Raw genomic sequence first — 19039 nt, 5'->3', positions numbered from 1 at the left:
GTGCCAATGGTGCTAAAAGGAAGGCGTGCCACCATTGGGGTGCCACAGCTGAGAAGGTCCTGCTCCCATGTACTGACCAAGTGCATTGACCTCAGTGGTGGGATGCAGAGGAGGTCCTCTTCAGCAGACCTCAGTCCTCAGGTGGACACATTTGGAGTGTGGCACTCCCTCAAGAGTCCAGATCCCACCACCAGTGCCTTGAATCTGGGAACACATTGGCAGCCAGTGCAGTCCTTTTTGGACTGGCATTATGTGCAGTTGTGTTGCTGGGTTTCACACTAGCTTGAGTTTCCACCTCTTCTTCAAGGGCAGCATATTATTGTTGTTGTGTTGTGCCTTGAAGTCATTTCCAACCTAAGGCATCCCCTAAGGTGACCTTATCATAGTTTTCCTGGTCGGATGTATCCAGATGCAATTTTCCACCTCTGACTCCAAGAGTGGGACTTGCCCAAGGCCATGCAGTGGGTTTCCAGGGGATTCAAACCCAATACCCCAAACATTATGCAATGCTGGCTCTCATTACAGTTGTCTAATTGTGAGCTTGCATAGACTACTGTGGCAACATTATTCCTCTCCAAGAAAGGTCATAATTGGTGCACCAGTTAAAACTGGTACTAAGCACTCCCAGCTATGAAGTCTTCTTTGGCCTCCAGTGACCAAGAAGGATCTAGGAGGGATCCCAAGCCATGTACTTGGTTTTCTTTATATAACATGGTAAAACCAAAGTTTGCTTTCTGGAATTGATATATTTTCTGAATATTTTCAAGCCGCAGATGGTTGAATCTGTGGATAAGGAATCCGTAGAGGTCCGTCTGTAAAGGTTGAGGTGGGACTCAGGTGACCTTCTGAATATAGTTGGGCTACAGTTCCCATCGTCCCTGGCTGAACTGCTTGAATTGATGGGAGCTGGAGTTTAGATATGTGTATCGATGGGTCCCATAGAAATGGGACATGCTTCTATATTGCAGTCTCATTGTATAACTTTACACATACTTGGCTATGTAGCAGAGGTGCTATAGATCCCTTCTAGAGTGAACTGCGTATCCCATCGGGCTCTACTGATGTGCATCTAGACTTCCTTGCTGGTGTACCAATGAAGGAGTGCCTAATGCGAATTGTGCCCCGATACACAGCATCTCCAATGTGCAATATCCATTTCACTGTCTCCCTTGTGTAGTTATGTCAGAGCAGTCCCTTGCTGAATATGGATGTTGTGAAACCACTCAGTTTTTTTATCCTGCAGGCGCATATCCGCTTACATAAACATAAACTCCTTATGGTATTCTAGCCAGAATCATTGCCTCTCTAATAATTTCCTTTCCAAAATGTTGAAAGCATTGCCATGTCTTTGCTCAGATTGCCTTCTGAATATTGTTGGATTATGTATAGGTCCCATCATGAGCCACTATGGTGTAGTCGCTTTGAGCGTTGGATTATGACTCTGGAGTCCAGGGTTTGAATCCTGGCTTGGCCATGGAAACCCACCGGGTGACTTTGGGCAAGTCACACTCTCTCAGCCTCAGAGGATGGCCATGGCAAACTCTCTCCGAAGAAACCTGCCAAGAAAACTTCATGATAGGCTTGCTTTAGGGTCACCCTAAGTTGGAAGCGACTTGAAGGCACACAACAACAACCGACATGGGTCCCATCACCCCTGACCACACCACCTGATGGGAGTTAGAGTCCCACAGCTGTTGGAGTCTATAATCATCCCCAGGTTATAGGGATATATTCTAGCTTGTTCTTCCCAGCCTCCCAACCTGGTACCAAAATGAACTCGGATCGCATCCAAAACACTGGGTTGAGTTTCCTTTGCCAAGGCCGTTTCTCTTTCTTTCTTTCTTTCTTTCTTTCTTTCTTTCTTTCTTTCTCTCTCTCTCTCTCCCTTCCTTCCTTCCTTCCTTCCTTCCTTCTCTCTATTCTTCCTTTGTCTGCCTTTTCCTCCTTCTCCATTCAGTCCCGGATGCTGCACACAAAAGTGAACAAACAAGGTGCCCAAACTGGCTGCCAAGATGGCGGGTGGCAAAGGCAGAATTGGAACTGAGACCATTTTGGGTACTTGGGTTAAAAAAGAGACTGAATGGAAACCTTGGCAAGAGACCAGAGCCTTGTTCCAGACCCCGATTTTGAAATTTTCTCTGTCTACAATACCCACTTTTATTGATAAGGAAGAGCTAAAACAGTACATTTTTTTGTTGTTGGCAGCAGCAGTAAGTTTCAGCATTAAATTTGGGTATATATAAATTGAGGGCACAAGAGAATCCCAGGCTGGGTTGTCTACTAAGCTGGACAAATAAAAGTGGGATATCTGATCTGTTTTAGTATTTCATTTGTTGATCTGTTTTAATATTGTAATAGTTTAATTCCATTGTCATTATCGCTTTTGTACGTTTGTAATTGTACTGTGCTTTTAGACGGTGGGCTTCTTTGAGTCCCAATATTGTGGGGAAAGCAAGATACAAATAATAATAATAATAATAATAATAATAATAATAATAATAATAATAATAATAGACCCCCCCCCCAAATAAGAATCCTGCTCCCACCAAATGAAATTTTCATTTAGTTCCCAAATTTCTAACATTTCACAAATTAAGAGATTGAAAATCATCCATGCCTAGAACTTCTCTTCTATTTGTTGTGCCTTGTATTCCTTTGGTCACTTTGCTTTTTCTCCCTTTTCTTTGGATGCCTAAAGTCTACATTCTAAATGCTGAATTTTTGAATTACTGAAATGCAAGAAATTGAAGGAAAATTTCATTCATTTCATTCATTCATTCAGAGGCCGTGAATTTCTGGCTGTGGGGAGAATGCCCTCCATAGCGACAGCCCTGATGGGTTGACCAACCTCAGTGGTGGGTACCTGGAGTGGCAAAGAGAGGAATAAATGATATCCATATAAATATGACAAGTACCTTGTCAAAATTTAATCCCCGCAAAACATTTCACTAGCTGTAATGTGTCAGCACCAGTTAACATTGATCGTGCATGATTTCACAAATGCGCACACAGACCCAGCTTTTCAGTACAAAAGAACAAGGGTGCCACACTGTCTGTCTATGTGTGCATTTATTATTTCTATATTTCCTTATTTATTCATTTCATTTGTATGCCGCCTTTCTCCCAGAAGGGTCCCAAGGCCGCTCACGGACCAAAAAAAACCCCAAACATGTTAAATCATTACAATAAAATTTTAAACAGTGAAAATAATCTAAAAACGTTATAAAATTTCCATTAAAATATACAAAAGTTAAAAGACATAACTAAAACACTCATACTCCATAAAAATGTATGTGTGTGCATATGTGCTTTCGAATTGTAGGTCAATGTATGGCAACTCCATAAATTTCATAGGTCCCAATGAATCCTTAGAAGTGGTTTTGCCAGTTCCTTCCATGCAAATATAGCCTACTGCTGTATTCCTTGGCAGTCTCCCATCCAAGGACTAACCAGGGTTGACCCTGCTTAGCTTCCAAAACCAGATGGGAACTGGCACCTTAAGGGTATTTAGGTACTTTTCGCCAATATTTCACAGACGGAAACCAGGACATGTGTGGCCAAGCAACATTAAAGTGTGGTCAAGATGGCAGAGTAGATGGCCCTTGGGGGGTCTCTTCCCGTTTGTATGCCATTCTGAGAGCTTTGGGGCTGAAGAGCGGGGCATAAATACTCTAAATGAAATAGAAATAGGATTCTATGACTCTCCATCCAGTGCCAGCAGACCAAATCGTGGGATATTTCCAACACACATGAACTACGCAATCCCTGCAAATAGCAGCTATTTTTAGTGTCACATCCAACCTGGGTGCTGGGTTCTGTCATTTCACATTTGCAGACACCGCTGGTACCAATAAGAGCCTGGCATGCCATACCACTTTGGTTCCATCCCTAGAGACCCGGAACCGTGGCTCATGTGGCCCCAGTCAAAAGCTCATCCAGGAAAAACCAAGCCCTTTGCTATCCAAAAAAGGATTAGTCAGGCCATGGAAAATATGGGAACCCTAGGTATGCTAGAATTCCCAGGATTCCCAGTGGCTGCTGGTGCACTAATTTTACAGAAAGCCATAAACCTGGGTGGTTTTTTGTTATAAAAATAGAGCAACAATTATAGTTTATTACTGTTTGAGCATAAATAAATGAATAAATAAGCAGAATAAAAAAGTGCAACATACAATACATTTCAGTCCACCATTTATTAATGCTTAGACCAAAATCCAGTTGCATACAAAGTGTTAAAATACAATACAACATGTAAGAACAACCTGTAATAAAAGTGTAACCACAAGTCAATGACATAACAGCCGTGCATATAAAGGATTTCACATTCCATTCGGTTCAACGCGTAAAATGTGGACAATAATACATTTCCAGAATACTTGCATGGAAAATATGGGAGGTGGGGGTATCTGCTGGATGCTCAAGTCCCATTAAATACAATAGATATTAAAATGGTTTCCTTTCAGTCAAATGGCAAAATCATGGTTTGCTTTTTGGGATTTATACAAATTCCAAATATTTATTTATTCCATATTTATTTATGGATCTGTGGATAAAGAATCCATGTATACAGAGGGCTGACTCTGTGTGTGTGTGTGTGTGTGTGTGTGTGTGTAGGATTAAAATACATCAAAAGTTAACAGCACTGTCCTAGCGGCATCTGGGAGCTGTAGTCCTCCAAATGGATTTTTCCAAGCATAGTGCATTTACACGGAAATGCAAATGCTATTGCTATTGCTTATATCACTTGAGCAAACTGTTTATTTACCAGCTGTAGTACCCAGCAATGCACAGGTGATTTTGTAATAGTAGTAGCAGTTATTGTTGTTGCTGTTGTTGTTGTGTGCCTTCAAGCCATTTCTCACTTAGGGCAACCCTATGGTTAGTTCATTGGCTAATCCTTTGCCATGCCATCCCACTTTTCCAGCTGCTTTTAAAATGTCCCAATTTCTCTCTGCTCCTCCGCCTTTCTCCCATTGTCTGCAGCTTCCTCCAATGGTTGCAAACTGAATTCAACAGGCAAAAATGGTTTGCAGACCGTTTACTCAACAGGAGGAGAGGAGGAGGAATCTTGTCCTTCCCAGTCGGCTCAGGCAAAAGCAAACTGCTGCAGCGTTTCTGCGCTTGTCTGCTCTTCCTCATTGATAACTTTTGCCATCCTGACCACACTCTGATGTTGCTTGGCCACATGTGTCCTAGCCTTCCTATGTGAAACGTTGGCAGGTATGCTAAAATTCCCAGCATTCCATAGGAATCCTGTAGTACTGAACTGGTATAACTATGCCGTTTGGGTGCACTCTAATTTTGCGAGAGCGTTTGTGACTTATGACTCAAAGAACGAATCAGGCAAAGACAAGGGAAGATGCCCTTCATCCCAGGGATCTTGCAACACCTTTCAGTCTGCAAGATCCCTTTGCATACTGGTTTCCGAGACTAACATGGCTATATCTATCATTTCATCATTGCAGGAAAGGCATGTTTCATATGCAGAAATATGAACTCTTGTTATGTCTTCAAGAGTTGCTTTCTCCCCCTTTCCTCTCTGCCAGACTTTTGTAACTGGAAGAAACATACAAACCCTAAGAAGTTGTGGAGGATGGAATGGAAGCACATCCTGGAGAGAAAAAGCCAACCTTGGCTATGCTTTGAAAAACATTTCAAATGCACACACAAGAGAGGGAACAGTCAGGCACTGTTCCTTGTTCTCCAGCGGATGTTGTTTCGCACCCGTTTCCAAAACCAGAGCCATTTTTTGGATGGCGTTGAAAAGCTGCCACCCCTGATGGGCTTCATGTCTTAGAAAAACTGGCTGCAAGAGGTGTGCAAAAAAGTGTGGGAACCCCATTCTGCTCCCTCAAGTCTTCCCAAAAATGACAATTTCTTTTCAAAAGAGGCCTTCACGACTTGAAAGCCCCTTCATCCCAGGAAGGGTTGTTCATTCACCGTTTCCGTCCAAGGCACTCTGCATATGCACAAAGGAACTCTTGTCATTGCCTCAAGTGCTCCTTTCTTCTCCCTTCCTTCCATTTCCTATCTTGGCCCATAGACTGGATTTGGAGAGCAAACTCTTAGCAGTGGGAGGGAATCCATCCCCTTTCAGGGGGCTTTTAGTCCTCAACTCAAGACCGAATGCAACCAAATTTCAAAATGGTTCCCTTTGTTGCTGCAGCCAGAAAGGACAAAAAAGGTTTTTTCTCTCCTGATGCCAAGAGCATTTTGCTGTTGCAGAGATTTATCCGACAGCAAAGTGCACATTGTATGGGTGCTCTGTTAAGTGACTGCCTTTTCTGTTCCCTGTTCCATATTTAGGGAAGTAAAAATTAAAAGAATTGGGAGTATTTATTGCAGAGTGCAGTACCGAACATTGATTCAGCTGTTTAAAATATGTTGTTGATGTTGTTGTGTGCCTTTAAGTCATTTCCGACTTATGGCAACCCTAAGGTGAACCTATCATGGCAAGATTTGTTCAGAGGAGGTTTGCCGATGCTTTCCCCTGAGGCTGAGAGAGTGTGACTTGCCCATGGTCATCCAGTGGGTTTCATGGCCACACTGGGGATTGAACCCTGGTCTCCAATTATCAAACCACTAGGCCACAACATACACTGTGGATAAAGAATCCACAGATACGGAGGCCTAGCTGCACAGTGGTGAGAATCCTGTGGGTTTCTCATGCATGTTTCTTTGTGGACGGGAGCATACATATTTATGCTCCCATCAACACATTTAGTTCAAGGAAGCAGAAAGAAAGTCATGCATGGATTGCCATGGCACATGGATGCACAATGAACATTTTGCACGCCTTCGGAAGTGCATTTAGTTGTGCACCTTTGCTACATATCAGAGGCACATTTGCTGCATATCCACCAACTCTCCCAGTTCGGCAGAGACAATAATCCTCTGTCGTCCCACTTTTTTAGCAGCTTTTAAAATGTCCCAGTTTCTCCCTCTTACTTTCTGCCTTTCTTCTCAGCTTTCTTCAGTTGCTGCAAACAGAGTTCCAAGTGCAAAAGCAATTTGCACTTATCAGCGGTGAGAGGAGAGGATGAAGTCTTGGTCTTCCCAGAAGGTGCAAGCAAAAGCAAACTGCTGCAGGCGCTCCTAGATTGTGTATTTTTCCTCATTACTAACTTTTGCCCTCTGGACCACATTCTGATGTTGCTTGGCCATATGTGTCTTGGGTTTTCATCTGTGAAATGTTGGAGGGGATGCTGGTGTCACTTTGCAGTCATTTAGTGCGACTCATGTTTGGACCTTGGAAATCCGGTATCGGGCCAATTCCAATTTTCAGTAGAAAAAGAGGGAGCCCACACTCACCATGCCTATGGGGCCCTTATAAGAGGGACACAAAGGCATCAGATCCCATCTGATCTTGGAAGCTAAGGAGGCTCAGCTAAAGCACAGAGTGAACTCAGGCTTGCTAGAGAGGTTAAAGACAACAAAAAGGGCTTTTTTGGATATGTCCGCAGCAAAAGGAAGAAGAAGGAAACAGTAGGGCCACTGCGTGGAGAAGATGGCAAAATGCTAACAGAAGACAGAGAAAAGGCAGAATTACTCAACACTTTCTTTGCCTCAGTCTTCTCAGAAAAGGCAAAGGGTTCTCAACCTGAGGATAATGGAGCAGAGGACAGAATAGGGGAATTTCAGCACAAAATAAGTAAAGAGATAGTACAGGAATACCTGTTTAACCTAAATGAATTTAAGTCTCCAGGACCAGATGAACTACATCCAAGGGTATTAAAAGAACTGGCACATGTAATATCGGAGCCATTGGCAATAATCTTTGAGAACTCCTGGAGAACAGGAGAAGTCCCAGCAGACTGGAGGAGGGCCAACGTTGTCCCCATCTTCAACAAGGGGGAAAAAGAGGATCCCAACAATTATCGTCCAGTTAGTCTGACATCAATACCAGGAAAGATTCTGGAGCAGATCATTAAACAAAGAGTCTGTGAACATCTAGAAGGCAATGCCACAATCACAAAAAGTCAACATGAGTTTCAGAGAAACAAATCATGCCAGACAAATCTGATCTCTTTCTTTGATAAAATTACCAGCTTGGTAGATGAAGGGAATGCTTTGGATATAGTATATCTTGGTTTCAGTAAGGTCTTTGACAAGGTTTCCCATGACATTCTTGCAAACAAGCTTGTAAAGTGTGGGCTAAACAAGGCAACTGTTACGTGCATTTGTAATTGGTTGACCGGCCGAACCCAAAGGATGGTCAGCAATGGCACCTTTTCATCCTGGAGAGAAGTGACCAGTGGGGTCCCACAGGGCTCTGTCCTGGGCCCAGTGTTATTCAACATCTTTATCAATGACCTGGATGACAGAATTGGGAGCATACTTATCAAAATTGCAGATGACACCAAATTAGGGGGAATAGCTAATACCCCAGAGGACAGGATCAAGATTCAAAATGACCTGAATAGACTAGAAAGCTGGGCCACAGCTAACAAAATGAACTTCAACAGGGAAAAATGAAAGGTACTGCACTTAGGGCGGAAAAATGAAATGCACAGATATAGGATTATGGGGGACACCTGGCTTAAGGAGACAACATGTGAAAGGGATCTAGGAGTCCAAGTAGACCACAAGTTGAAGATGAGTCAACAGTGTGATGCGGCAGCTAACAAGGCCAATGCGATTTTAGGCTGCATCAATAGAAGTATAGTGTCTAGATCAAGGGAAGTAATAGTGCCACTATATTCTGCTCTGGTCAGGCCCCACCTGGAATATTGTGTCCAGTTCTGGGCGCCACAATTTAAAAAGGATGTGGAGAAACTGGAGCATGTCCAAAGGAGGGCGACTAAAATGGTGAAGGGTCTAGAAACCAAGCCCTATGAGGAACGCCTTAGGGAGATGGGTATGTTTAGCCTGGAGAAAAGAAGGTTAAGAGGCGATATGATAGCCCTGTTTAAATATTTGAAGGGATGTCATATTGAGGAGGGAGCAAGCTTGTTTTCTGCTGCTCCAGAGAACAGGACCCGGAACAATGGATGCAAGCTACAGGAAAAGAGATTCCACCTGAACATTAGGAGGAACTTCCTGACAGTAAGGGCTGTTTGACAGTGGAACAAACTCCCTCGGAGTGGAGTGGAGTCTCCTTCCTTGGAGGTCTTCAAACGGAGGCTAGATGGCCATCTGTCGGGGATGCTTTGATTTGGATTTCCTGCATGGCAGCGGGTTGGACTGGATGGCCCTTGTGGTCTCTTCCAACTCTATGATTCTATGAATCCCAGATGCTGGAGGCTCTATTTCAGAGGAAGGAACTGGGAAAACTACCTCTGAGCAGTCCTTGCATAAGAAAACTCAATGAAATCCATGGGGTTGCCATAAGTCGACGACAGGTCATTTAAAGGCACAAACATAAAAGGCAGTGCATCCCATCTGATCTTGGAAGCTAAGCAAGGTCAGCCCTAGATAGTCCTGGCGTGTGAGACCACCAATGAATCCCAGGTTCTGGAGGCTCTCTTTCAGAGGAAGGAATTGGTTACAGCACTTTTGAGGATTCCTTGTCAAGGAAAACCTTAAGAAATTCATCAAGTTGTCATAAGTTGACTGGCAACTTAAAGGCATATATATGCAGGCAAATACCCTAGTGGTACCCGATCCTGGAAGCTATGCAAGTTTGGCCCTGGTTAGTCTTTGGATGGGAGACTGCTATCTAATCTCAAGTGCTGGAGGCTCCTTTTCAGAGGAAGGAACTGGCAAAATCACCTCTGAGGATCTCTTGCCTAAGAAAAGTCTATGAAATTCATTGCCATAAGTTGGCAGGTGACTTGATGGCACATAGATACCCACACAGTTCTATGAAAGACACGGAAATGGGGCAGAGGGCATTGGACAGTGTGGCATACAGGTATACCTCAGTTAACAAAGCCTCTGACAAAAGAAACTCCATTTTATGGACTCCCAGACTGCCTTTTCCTCCTTGTCCTCTGTCTAGCTGGAAGATTTTTAGAAGCATTGCCATTGGGATGATGGTAAAGGAGGGCTGGAGGAACACAGGCTTTGGGTGCCAGGTTGTAGCATGTAGTAAAGGTTCATGTGAATCAGAATGGGATGTGTAGTGCTTGTCTGCAACAAAAACCATAGATGAAAAAGGTCTAAAATATTTAGCCACTGTTGTTGTTGTTGTTGTTGTTGTTGTTGTTTGTCTTCAAGGTGACTAATGGTAACCCTGTTGCTAGATCAGAACGGGGACTGCACTCAAGAAATTGGAAGAAGTCTAAAAGAATGGGGAGGGCAGCTATGAAAGAACTAGGAAAGGTCCTCAAGAGCAAAGATGTACAACTGAGCACGAAAGTCAGAATTGTACAAGCAATTGTATTCCCCATTGCCGTGTGTGGATGTGAGAACTGGACAGTTAAGAAAATGGACAAAAAGAGAATAAATTCATTTGAGATGTGTTGCTGGAGAAGAGTGCTGAGGAGACCATGGATAGCAAAAAGAACAAATAAATTGATCCTAGAACAGATCAAGCCTGAAATTTCCCTGGAGGCAAAGATGTCTAAACTGAGGCTGTCATACTTTGGTCACATCATGAGAAGGAAGGACTCATAAGAGAAGACAATAATGTTGGGAAAAGTGGAAGGAATAAGGAAGAGAGGAAGACCACATGTTAGATGGATGGACTCAAGTAAGGCGGTCATGGGTGTGAATCTGCAGAAAACTGGGAAGAGTAGTGAAGGGTAGGGGGTCTTGGAGATGTCTCATCCACAGGGTTGCCATGAGTCGAGATCGACTTGAGAGTGGTTAACAACAACAAAGAGACAAGTTGGTGCAGGTTCAGAGGAGGACAACAAGGACCGTATGAGGGATGGAGTGTAAAAGATATAAGGAAAGGTTGAAGGATCTGGGCATGTTTTGCTTGGGGAAGACAAGACAGAAGAGGGACATGGTTGTCCTCTTTAAATTTCTCTTGAGGGGGAGAGAAGCAGGCCAGCAACAACAGGCCTCTGCCTGCTAAGAAGACAAGCCCTCCTCCTGACCACCATCTTGAGGGGGAGAGAAGCAGGCCAGCAACAACAGGACTCTGCCTGCTATGAAGTAAAGCCCTCCTCCTGACCACCATCTTGCTTGTCTTATTGCATGTTGTTTTTATGATGTGTTGATTTTTATTGATTCTGTGAACCGCTTTGATCACCTCAGAAAAGCGGTATAAAAATAAAACATATTATTATTATTATTATTATTATTATTATTATTATTATTAAATATCTCTGCCCCACAGAGGAAGGGGAAGGTTTCTTTTCTGCTGCCCCCAAAGGACCAGATCTAATGGTTTTAAGCTACAAGGAAGTAGATTTGATTTTCAGCTGAACATTAGAAGGAACTTCTTGAGAGTAACAATGGTTGGGCATTGGAACCCATGACCCAGAGGGTTGGCGGGGTCTCTGGATGTCTATTTTCCCAAAAAGGTCTGGGCATCTCTCTGTTGGGAATGCTCTGGCTTGAGATTCTGCACTGAAGGGTTGGAATAGGTGTCCTCTGGGTGTCCCTGCCAACTCTAGATTTCTATGATTAATATTTATGATGATGTATTTCTCCATCCCATAGATTAAACAGCACTAACTCTTGATGGCGTAGTAGTCTGTCAGACTATGACCCGGGAGACCAGGGTTCGATTCCTTGCTTGACCTTGCAACACACTGGGTGTCTTTGGGCAAGTCACACTTTCTCAGCCCCAGAGGAAGGCAATGGCAAACCTCCTGTGAACAACTCTTGCCAAGGAAACTCCCTGTTGGAGCCAGTGTGGTGTAGTGGTTTGCGTGATGGACTAGGACTCTGGAGACCAGGGTTCAGTTGCCAGCTTGGCCATGCAACTCACTGGGCGACCTTAGGCAGCTCACACTCTCTCAGCCTCAAAGGGAGGCAAAAGCAAACTCTCTCGGGAGTTTATCACACTGAGGCTAATTTCGTCATTAAAGAAAGAGTGCATTTAAAGCATCACACAAATAAAGCAAAAATGGCGAGTAATTGAGCAAATTATTATCACATGCAATTGCGCAAATAAAGTGACATCAGAAATGCATTGTCACTGAAATCCTGAAAGTAAAAAGATGTACGTTAATGGTTCTTTATAACCACTTTAATGGCGGGTTTTGTGAGATGTTGTGTGAAATGGGTTTACGTAATTACGTGATTTTTCCGCGATATTCACGGGATACACTCCCGATCTCTTTCGGGTGATAAACTCCTCTGAACAAATCTTGCCAGGAAAATCCCATGATAGAGTCACCTTAGGGTTTCCATAAATCGGAAACAAAGCACAGAACATACGTAGCACTTAAGAGGTAGGCCCTAGTCTACTTCATGGCCAGGCAGGGATTCGAACCCAGGTTCTCCTCCAACTCCAGCCCTCTAACCCCTGCACCATTCTCCCCTTGGTGCCTTGTCCTTCCTTCACTGCATTGCTCACGCCTGGCCACCCATTGGAGATGGAGCATCGGGGCATCCTTTCGCCTTGAATGCCAAAAAGAGATCTGATTTGCATCCCACCCACCCCAAACAGACAAGAGTTTTCCTCCCACCCCCTTTTATTTGGTCCTGGGGGGTCAGTTTGGGGACAACACCGTCACTGCGCAAACACAGACACACTCACACACACCCTTGGCTTTCTGCAGGCCACCCCAGCCCTTGCATTTCTAGGCCTGTTGGAAACAATGGCCAAGGCGGCTGTGGGTTTTTTTGGGGTGGGGGCAGAAGAGTGGGGCGAAGGATGGAGGGAAAAAAGACCCTCCAAGGGGGCTTTGGAGAGGGAATGGGGAGGGAAAGAGGGGGGCCAACAGCTGTGAAAAGGGCTCGGCTGATTTTCCCACGCCAGCCCCAATGGCTGGGCTGGAGGTCAGGCCCATTGCTCATGCAAAGGCCCTGCCTGCCCCCTGGATGGCAGGAGGAGGGGGCATTTGTTTAGGGGGCACACAACAAGCATTGCATCATTTCATCCTCCTTTGGCTTCAAGGGGGCAGACGGCGGAGGAGAAACCCCCAGCCTCCCCCTCTTATCAATGGGGAGAGAGCATGGACAATCCAGGGAAAGAGCCAGAGAGGGAGGAGAACAGAGATGGGGAAAGGGCCATACAGTCTAACCGCCTTCTGCCATGCAGGAATACAGCAAATCCTAGAGTTGGAAGGGATCCCCAGGGGCCATCCAGTCCAGTCCCTTTCAGCCATGCAGGAATACATAGAACCCTAGACCTCATTCCCACTTACAGATAAACCGGTGTGAGATCTGAATTGATGGATCAATTCGACATTGGATTGTGGTTTACACTATACTTGCCCGATTGCATTTTCTGTCATTTCCTAACATCAAAATAATCCACTTGAGGTTCCCATTCACAAAAAAAAAATCTATTAAAAATGATTCGGTTCCAGCCAGCTGAAGGGGAAATTTGAATCGATTTCAATCCGCTTGTGGTTCACACTTGCACAAAACCGATTTATCGAAAAAGAAGCGGAAAAATCTGCGTCAAAAAGATGCGGGTTAAATGGGTATGGAGCATGGCCCCCTTCTCGGAATTGCTTCACTGATTCGGATTAAGTGGGAACCTGGCTTGTTTGAACTGGTTCAAACCGAATTGTAATCCAGTTTAAAAGGTAGTGGGAATGAGGCCCTAAAGTTGTAAGAGACCCCCAAGGGCCATCCAGTTCAACCCGCTTCTGCCATGCAGGAATGCACAATCCAAGCATTCCCTGTGACAAATGGCCATCCAACCCATTTAAAAACAGTTTAACCCTCTGTCATCCCACTTTCTCAGCTGTTTTTAAAATGCCCCAGTTTCTCTCTCCTCCTCCCACCTTCCCCCTTTGTCCTCCACTTACTTCCATTGCTGCAAAGTAAATTCAAAATGCAAACGTTGTTTGCTCTATTCTCTTAGCAGCAAAGAAAGGAGAGAAGGGGGCAGAGTCTTCCCCTTCCCAAGAGGCTGGGGCAGAAGCAAACTGCTGCAGCCTGGCCTCCTTTTGTGCTCTTCCTCTTTTGTAACTTTGGCCATCTTGACCATATCCTGATGTTGCTTGGCACATGTGTCTCTATTTTCATTTGCAAAATGTTGGAGAGTAGGCACCTTAAAGAAATCGGTGGCCTCCTTCGGAGGACAGAAAATTGGTCTCAGCTCACACTCCCTCAGCCTCAGAGAAAAGTGCAGGTTGAGTCGTCTTGTGATGAGCATAGAAGCCATTCACAGCATGGACAACCATCCCATCTCCTCCTTGCCTGGGGTTCTGTTTGCTTTTGGCCTTCTTCCCCAAGGCCCACCCGCTGGGTTTAAAGACTCCCTTCCTTTAAATGATGTATTTTTACAACTCTTTTATTGCTTTTGAGACTGCCCAAAGAACAGAAAACAGAATTGCCCACCCTTGGATTTCTCCGGTCTTGGATTCTCTCTTTCTGTGTCCTAAAGGGAGCCAGAGCATTTAGGATCCTCTAGCAATCTGGGGTTGATTTTGCACAATAATGGCATCAGTCAGGCCATAATCCTAAAGCGTCGAGTGAAATTGGTTTGCCAGGAGGCCTAAGGGGATGGTGTGGCGTAGTGACTGGAGCGTCGGACTGGGACTATTGTGTAAGTGCGGTCAATAAATGTATAAATAAAATCTATTGAAGATTAGTTTTGGAGATTTGCCCAGGCACCCGCACATAGAGGAGTGTGCCCACTGCCTCTCTGCCTGCTCTGTTCTGCTTAGGCCTCTTCCTTCAAATGAGGTCCCATTGTGGAAGGAAGAGGTGCGACCGACAGCATGTTGTGTTCTCCCTGCATTAGAGGAGAAATCAGCTTGGATTTGTGACTTGTGCGAAGGAATCTTTGCATGAAGGGAGAGTAATGCAAAGGAGTTGAACGAAGGAGTCTTTGCACGGAGGGAATGCTTGGCAAGGAGAATTGCAAAGTCTAAACCACCAAGCCAGTGTGGCACAGTGGTTTGACAGTTCCGGAGACCAAAGTTCGAATCCCAGCTTGTCCATGAAACCCACTGGGTGGCCTTGGGCAAGTCACACTTTCTCAGCCCCGGGAAGGCCATGGCAAACCCGCTCTGAACAAATCTTTCCAAGAAAACCCCAGGATAGGTTGGCCATAGAGTCGCCAAAAGACGGAAATGACTCGAAAGCACACAACCACCACAGCAAGAAATGGTTAAAGTCGCACACGCATGCAATGGTTCCGTCATGAAGGAAACTCAAGGAACCAGTAACTCGTTGCAGCTTCTCAGTCAAACCCAAGTAATTTGTTACAACTTCTAAGCCAAATTACTTGTTGCAGCTTCTAAATCAAAATCAAATAACTTGTTGCAGCTTTTTGGACAAACTCAAGTAACTTGTCACAACTTCTAAGCCACATTAGTTGTTGCAGCTTCTAAGCCAGACTCAAGGAACTTGTCACAACTTCTCTGCCAAACTCAAGTAACTTGTTGCAACTTCTCAACCAAAGTTAAAGAATTTGTTGCAGCTTCTCGGCCAAACTTTCCTTGCACGGCATTTGTCCAACTCAATACAAGTAAGGAAGGTGGGAATCTCTTTTGGAAATCTTTTAAAAAGTGGATTTAATGGAAAGTCAGTCTGGGTGGGATGCTTGGAAGAGACCCCTGAGGCTCTCGGTCGGCATCCCTCCCACTCAGGGAAAATTTAAAAATCCCCCAACCATTTGTGCCCACTGTCCCTGCAGAAAGCAAAGCAAGCAGAAGGGACAAAAGGCCCCAACCGTGCGCTATTTTCTCTCCACCCGGGCTTTGAATATTTATAGCAGTTTGTGGTCTGGCCCAGAGATGTAAAGGGGGGCCGGTGTCAGTGGAAAAGAGGAATGGGTTTCTCCAAATAAAAAGGCCCCCCCAACCCACCCTTCCTCTCCCTTTTCTGCAACTCCTTTTCCTAACAAGTCAACATACAAAGTGCCTTTTCTTGAAGACAAGGCAAGGCTGCATTAATGCAAAATTCAGGGATGGAGGGCCCACCAGGCGCATTGTCCAGCAATGCTCACAGGCCAAGGGCCCCCCTATTGTGTCTGGCTGGGAAAGAGCCGAAAACTCATGGCCGGGCCCCTGAGAATGAGATCATTGTCTCCCAACTGTCTGGCCAGCTATTCAGGGACCCCCGCTTTCTCTTCCCTTCGCACCCAGGCTTTGCTCAAAATCCGTTGTGTTGGTCCACACCAATGGAGAATCACTCCGTTTCATGAGATCATGGCATTAGAGGTATGGAAGGGGTCTTAGAGGCTATCTAATCCAGCCCCCAGACATGCAGGAATGTTTCTGTGTGTGTGATGTGCCTCCAAGTCTTTTCTGATTTATGGCAATCCTATTATGGAGTTTTCTTGGCCAGATTTGTTCAGAGGAGGTTTGCACTTGCCTTCCCCTGAGGCTGAGAGGGTGCAACTTGCCCAATTTCACCCAGTGGGTTTCTAGGGCTGGAAATTGAACCCTGTCTCCAGAGTCTAAATCTGACATTCGAAGCCCTACATCATACTGGCTTTCCAAATTTCTCTTGTGTGTTGTGTGCCTTCAAGCCATTCCGAATTATGGCAACCGTAAGGTGAACCTATCATGGGGTCTTCTTGGCAAGATTTGTTCAGAGGAGGTTTACCCTGAGGTTGAGAGAGTGTGACTTGCCTACGGTCACCCAGTGGGTTTCACACCTGAGCTGGAATCGAACCCTGCTCTCCAGAATCCTAGTCCAACACTCAAACCAATGCATCGCACTGCCTCTCCAAATCTCTCTTACCAACGTTATAAATAATTTAATGTACAGTATTTGCTCAAGGCTAGTCAAAGGGTTTCCATGGCCAAGTGGGGATTCGAAACCTGGTCTGCAGAGAGTCATACTCTACACCAACGTGGCTCTCATCCAACCATAGGTTTTCCTATTACATAATTTTGTGGTGGTGGTGGTCGTTGTGTGCTTTCCAGTCATTTCCAGTTTATGGGGACCCTACGGCAAACCTATGGGGTTTTTTTTCTTGGCCAGATTTATTCAGAGGAGATTTGCCATTGCCTTCTCCTGAGTCTGGGAGAGTGTGACTTTCCCAAGGTGAGCCAAAGGGTTTCCATGGTCAAGTGGGGAGCCAAACCCTGGTCTCTGGAAACTTAGTCCAGCACTCAAACTACCTTAATTTTAATCTCAATTTTATACTGTTTTATACTTAATACTTACTGTTTTATACCTAATTTTATACATCTTAGCCTTCCTTTTACACTGTTTTAACTAGGCTATTTTAATTGTTTTTAGAGTGTTTTTATCTTGTGAGCCGCCTTGGGTGCCTTTTTTGGGAGAAAACAGCATAACATAGGGAATGTATATATATATGTGGAATGGGGAAAAACCTATCTGATTTTCCCTCTGGAGAATTCTCCCTCTGGAGTAATAACCCTCTGGAGCAATTCTTGAATACGGAAATGTATTATATATATATATATACATATATACACACACACACACACACACACACACACATACAAGAATTGCTCCAGAGATCTGGGGGAAAATTTCTGGACCACATTTTTGGTGCTATGGAAATTAGTACAGAAGGAATGAGTTCCAGTTCTGCAGGCTTTGGCTCTTGACCATGGGTTTTAAGCAATTGGATGCTAAAGTGGCTTCCATTTTCCTCCTTTTTAATACTTTCTTAATTGGTGATTTTCTTGCAGGAGGACAAAGCGACCAGATGGATAAAATGTCTTCTCCAGGAGTCACGTTTCTCCCTTCTTTTGGAAGAACTGAGATGGAATATAACCATGGAAGAAAAGAGGCCAAAGAAGAGAAATGGTTTTGCTTTTTGGTGAAGAGAACTTTGGCTGATGACGGTGTCATACCTCCAACTTTTCACAGATGAGAATTGGAATACATATGGCCAAGCAACACCAGAGTATGGGCAAAATGATGAAGAACACACAACTTAAAAGATGCTGCAGCAGTTTGCTTTTGCCCAAGCCTCTTGGGAAGGGCTAGACAATCCTTGTGCTAAATGGCAACAGTGTGCAACCAACAGCCGTGTACCCTCCGATATTTGACATGTAGAAACCAAGACACATGTGGCCAAGCAATATCAGAGTGTAGTCTATATGGGGAAGGAATATGTTAGCAAGGAAGAACAGACATGCTAGAAGTGGCTGCAGCAGATTGCTTTTGCCTGAGCAAACTAAGAAGGGCGAGACTTCATCCCTTTCCCCACTAAGAACACACGATTTTTGCTTTTTGGACACAGTTTGCAGCAATGGAAAAAAGCTGAAGACAAAGGAGGGAGTAGATGGAGAAACTGGGACCTTTTAAAAACGACTGAAAAAGTGGGAGAGCAAAGGATTAATTGGGACTGATCCTGACAAATCCGAACCATTGGAGAGTATGTAGCCCTGGGAAGAAGAAAGATCCAGACTATATAATTACTTTTATTTTATTTATTGTTTTCAACTCAGAGCTTCACTGAAGTGAACTTTGGAAGAACAGCTTCCAAGAGTCTGATTTTGGGAACACTACTTTTCCTTCCAAAGTCAAGCTAAGTGGATTAAGAGTAACACCAGCATCTGAGAAAAGTTTTTTTTGTGACTCTGAAGGACTTCACCCAAAGAATTGGTCCTGCCTTGTATCTCAAGGGCCGGAATGACTTGGATCACTCAGATGCCCATCTTGTCTGTAAGATCAATGGAATTTCATGGTAAGTGAGACAAAATCAGATTTCTTAGCCTGCTCTCGCACAAGGGTTGGCAAAGTGCAGACCACGGGCCACATGGGGGCACCAATATTTGTGGGTCAAAAGAGTGCAAGGATATTAGTCCAATGGGGTGTAGTGGTTTGAGCATTGGACTAAGAACCCGGGGACCAGGGTTTGAATCCGGGCTGGGCCATGGAAACCCAAGCGTGACCTTCGGCAAGTCGCACTCTCTCAGCTTCAGAAGATGCCAATGGCAAACCCTTGCTGAAGAAACCTGCCAAGATATCCCCTTAGGGTCGCCATAAGTCAAAAATTACTTGAAGGCACACAACAACAACAACAACAAACCCTTATCTTTATATCTTTTGTGTCACTTCCACATATTTTACCAAGAAGGTTTAAGCT

The 19039-nt window shown here is 44.6% G+C and overlaps 1 long non-coding RNA gene across 3 annotated transcripts in view; it reads left to right on the top strand.

Moving 5' to 3' along the window:
• Window positions 1–19039, top strand: part of LOC149308502 (uncharacterized) — a 63843-nt gene that overhangs the window by 31863 nt on the left and 12941 nt on the right. For all 3 annotated transcript variants that reach the window (XR_016282159.1, XR_016282158.1, XR_016282160.1), the window contains one exon: window positions 17634–18637. This is a non-coding gene — a long non-coding RNA (uncharacterized LOC149308502). The remainder of the gene's footprint in view (window positions 1–17633; window positions 18638–19039) is intronic.

Source organism: Sceloporus occidentalis, unplaced genomic scaffold (assembly GCF_023333645.1).
Source record: "Sceloporus occidentalis isolate IW3139 unplaced genomic scaffold, rSceOcc1.0.p SCAF_8, whole genome shotgun sequence".
Classification (NCBI taxonomy): domain Eukaryota; kingdom Metazoa; phylum Chordata; class Lepidosauria; order Squamata; family Phrynosomatidae; genus Sceloporus; species Sceloporus occidentalis.
This window is presented reverse-complemented; position numbering and strand designations above follow the sequence as displayed.